A 4,799-nucleotide genomic window follows, 5' to 3' on the forward strand; every position below is an offset into this window, starting at 1 on the left:
TCACTCCTGTCAGAATGCTATTATCAAAAAGGCAACAAATAATAAGTGTTAGCAAGGATAGGAGAAAAAGAACCTTCATGGACTATTGGTAGAATTATAAACTGGTGTAGCCACTATAGAAAACAGTATAGAGATTCCTAAAATATTAAAAATAGAACTACTATATCATCCAGCAATTCCATTTATGGGTATTTATTTAAAGAAAACAAAACAGTAACTCAAAAAGATATATGCACCCTTATGCTAATTGCAGCATTGTTTACAATAGCCAAAACATGGAAGCAATTAGGTGTGTATCAATAGATGAATCAATAAAGAAGATGGTGTGTGTATGTGATGGAATGTTACTCAGTCATAAAAAGAAGTGAAATCTTGCCATTTGCAACAACATAAAAGGAATTCAGAGAGTATTGTGTTAAGTTAAATAAATTGGACAGAAAAAGACAAATACCATATCATTTCACTTATATGTGGAACCTCAAAACAAAACAAATGAATGAAATGAAACAAAACAAAAACCCCTCTTAGATAAAGTGAACAAACTTATGGTTGCCAGAGGGGAGTAGTGTGGAAAGATAGGATGGAAAAAGGAGAGGGGATTAAAAAGTAAAAAATTCCAGGTACCCTGCTCTGTCCTGTTGCTGTTGTGTTACCGCCAGCTGCTGCCCCTGGATCCCACCATGGAAGAGACAACAGAAGACCCCGCCACATCAGCTGTCTTGCTGGATCATTTTCATTTCTCTCAGGTCATCTTTAACAGTGTGGAGAAGTTCTATGTTTCTGGAGGGGATGTCACATGCTATTACACCCTTCGTATTTTATTTCCTGAAGAGAGGATTAGATTGGAATCTTTAGAACTGATGGAAGACAACCCAGGAGTATTATACCTTCATGTGGATTACTTTGCCTGTTGACCTAAACAGCAAATCAATGAAACAGTAGGAATTCCAACTCAAGTTTACCTGCTCAAGGATGATAAGTATTCCCAGTTCTGCTATGTGGATCGGGATGGTGTTGTTTGGGAAGCAAGTATCCCATTCTAGTTCTGTTCAGAAAACGGGGTGGACATCCTGGTTGTTACCACTCAGGGTGAGGTGGAAGAGATTGAGCAGCACAACAGTGAGCTTCGAAAAGAAAACCAGGAACTGAAGGGCAGCTGTGTCAGACTCCAGAAGCAGAACTCAGGCATGCAGGCTGAGCTCCAAAAGAGGCAGGAGGATCTAGAAACCTTAAAGAGCATCAACACGAAGTTGGAACAGAAAGTTAAAGAACAGAAGGACAGTTGGGAACCAAAGCTGCTTCAATTGAAAGAACAAAACCAGAAGATGTCCTCAGAAAATGAAGATAGGGGAGTCAGAAAGAGTCAGCTTCAGGCCCAGATGTCAACTCAAGAGAAAGAAATGGAGAAGCTTCTTTAGGGAGATAAGATAAGACAGAGCAGTTGGAGCATCTGAAAAGGGATAATGACCTGCTCTTTCTCAGTTTAACTGAACAGAGGGAGCACCAGAAGTAGCTCAAGCAGACAGTGTAGTAGCTGAAGCAGAAAGAAACTACCGTGACGAAGAAACAGCAGGAGCTAAGGAAACAAACTTGGACCTGTCAGGAAGACTGAGTCAGAGAAAGACAAGTATCACATGATCTCACTCACATGTGGAACGCAATGAACAAAATAAACTGATGAACAAAATAAATCCAGAGACATAGAAGCATGGAACAGACTGTGGAAACTCAGAGGGAGGGTGGGGAAGGGTGATGAGAAGAGATCAACCAAAGAACTTGTGTGCACATATGCATAACCCATGGACACAGACTATAGGATGATGAAGGCCTTGAGGGGGTGGTATCAGGGTCTAGAAGAGGTCAATGGGGGAAATGCAACAAGATTTTTTAAAAAGACTGAGTGAGAACAAGATGTAATGTTCTGGAGAGAAAGAGAGGAAGGAAAGAGAAAATTATCTTTTGAAGAGATAGAGCAGCAGTTGTATGAGTTACAAGATATGGATTTTGACTCTTTGCCATGTCAAGTTCCTACTTCAGATCAAGGAAGTGCAGGACAAAACCCAGTACTTGTCTAGGAAACCCATATTCTGGTATCATCAAAACTTCTTCCCTCAGCCTGTTCTCAATCAAGAAATGCCACACCTGAAAATTAGACTTTGCTGATGACATTTTTATTGTACCTTAGAGCAGGGGTACATTCAGATCCTGTATATGAAATGTCTTATTTGTGACAAGAGCTTCTCAGCAAAACAAAAGCAAATCTTTGAAGAACATGAGTTCTGCCACAATCTGTAAGTGTCCCAGCCTCTTGGGTCTATGCTGTACATAGATCTTATAAAGTAGAACCTATAGCTTCTACTAAGCGTTATGATCCTGCTTAACCTGAAACTATTAGGAATTTATTCAGTCCCACTGCCTTAAAGGTAGAATCATGTCAATAATCTAAAGGATAGTGTTAAGGGTTGTTACTTCCATCCTTGTGGATTACTGCCTTTTATATCATGTAACGCTAGAAATGTCAGCCTCTCACCTATGGTGCCCATTCTTCTTCTTTTTTAATGCTTTACTGTTTAAAGTATTACATAAGTCTCCCTTTTCCCCCATTGACCTCCCTCCGGCTGCACTCACCCCCCAGCACATGCCCTCACCCCCTACTGTCAGTGTTCATTGTTTATGCTCATATGCATGCATACAAATCCTTTGGTTGATCTCTTACACCTTCACACCCCACCTCCCCTCATAGGTTGGGCAATCTGTTTGATGCTTCTATGATTCTGGTTCTATTTTTATTTATCAGTTTATGTTGTTCATTATATTCCACAATTGAGTGAGATTGTGTGATATTTATCTTTCTCTGACTAGCTTGTTTCACTTAGCATAATGCTCTCCAGTTCCATCCATTCTGTTGAAAATGGGAAGAATTCCTTCTTTTTTACAGCAGTTTAGTATTCCATTGTGTAGACGTACCACAGTTTTATAATCCACTCATCTACTGTTGGGCACTTAGGCTGTTTCCAAATCTTAGCTATAGTAAATTGTGCTGCTATGAACACAGGGGTGCATGTATCCTTTCTGATTGATATTTCTGTTTTCTTGGGATATAGTCCTAGAAGTGGGATTACTGGGTCAAATGGGAGTTCCATTTTTAATGTTTTGAGGAAACTCCATACTGTTTTCTACAGTGGCTGCACCAGTCTGCATTCCCACCAGCAGTGCACGAGGGTTCCTTTTTCTCTGCATCCTCTCCAACACTTATCATTTGTTGATTTGTTGATGATAGCCATTCTGACAGGTGTGAGATGGTGCCTCATTGTTGTTTTGATTTGCATCTCTCAAATGATTAGTGACTTTGAGTGTGTTTTCAAATGTCTCTTGGCCTTCTGTATGTCCTCTTTTGAAAAGTGCCTATTTAAATCCTTTGGCAATTTTTCATTAGATTATCTTCCTGTTGTTAAGTTGTATGATTTCCCTATAAATTTTGAGATTAAACCCTTATTAGAGATAACATTGGCAAATATGTTCTCCCATGCAGCAGGCTTTCTGGTTGTTTTGTTGATGGGTTTTGGTGTCTTTGTGTGTGTGTGTGTGTGTGTGTGCGCGCGCAGAAGCTTTTTTATTTTGATATAGTCCCATTTATTTATTTTATCCTTAGTTTCCATTGCCCTAGGAACTGTATAGGTAAAGATACTATGACAAGTGTCTGCTATTTTTGGTGCCTATAGCTTCTTCTAAACTTTTTATGGTTTCCCATCTTACATTTAAGTTCTTTACCCATTTTGAGTTTATTTTTGTGTATGGTATAAGTTGGTAGTCTAGTTTCATTTTTTTGCATGTATCTGTCCAATTTTCTCAAGACCATTTACTGAAGAGACTGTCTTGACTCCATTGTATGTTCTTGCCTCCTTTGTCAAATATTAATTGAGCATAATGACTTGGGACATTTCTGGGTTCTCTGTTCTCCATTGGTCTATATGTCTGTTTTATTTCAGTACCAGGTAGTTTTGAAAACCATGGCTTTGTAGTATAGCTTGATATGTAGTTATCCCTCAAATTTTGTCCTTCTTTCTCAAGATTGCTGCAGCTATCTGGGGTCTTTTTTATTTCAGATGATTTTTTGGAGAGTTTGTTCTAGTTTGAAGTATGCTGTTGATATTTTATTAGGGACTGCATTGAATCCATAGGTTGCTTTGGGTAGTATGGACATTTTAATGATGTTGATTCTACCAATCTATGAACATGGTATATTCTTCCATTTGTTTATGTCTTACTCTATCTCTTTTTTCAGCATCCTGTAATTTTCTGAGTATAGGTCCTTTACCTCCTTGGTTAAATTTATTCCTAGGTATCTTAATTTTTTTGATGCAATGGTGAAGGAGATTGCTTTTTTTAAGTTTTTCTTTCTGTGAGTTCATTATTGGTGTATAAAAAAGCCATAGATTCCTGGGCATTAATTTTGTATCCTGCTACATTGCCAAATTCACTTATTAGTTCTAGTATATTTTTATGTTGTCTTTAGGGTTTTCTATGTACAATATCATGTCATCTGTGAATAATGACAATTTTACTTCTTCGTTTCCAATTTGGATGCCTTTTATTTTTTATTGCTTCTTCTCTGATAGCTATGGCTAGCACTTCTAGTACTATGTCGAACAGGAGTGAGGAAAGTGGGCATCTCTGTCTTGTTCCTGTTCTTAGGGGAAATGGTTTTTAGTTTTCGCCCATTGAGTATGATGTTGGCTGTAGGTTTGTAATATAAGGCTTTTATTATGTTGAGGTATGATCCCTCTATTCACACTTTG

General features: G+C 38.3%; 1 pseudogene across 1 annotated transcript; it reads left to right on the top strand.

The window, feature by feature from the left end:
* The first annotated feature begins 680 nt into the window (after positions 1-680).
* Positions 681-2,295, top strand: LOC307108932 (calcium-binding and coiled-coil domain-containing protein 2-like; annotated as a pseudogene). Its single transcript has 2 exons — positions 681-1,627; positions 1,906-2,295. The product of its transcript is annotated as a calcium-binding and coiled-coil domain-containing protein 2-like (transcript).
* The last annotated feature ends 2,504 nt before the right edge of the window (positions 2,296-4,799 follow it).

Source organism: Cnephaeus nilssonii (assembly GCF_951640355.1).
Source record: "Cnephaeus nilssonii genome assembly, chromosome: 13".
NCBI lineage: Eukaryota > Metazoa > Chordata > Mammalia > Chiroptera > Vespertilionidae > Cnephaeus > Cnephaeus nilssonii.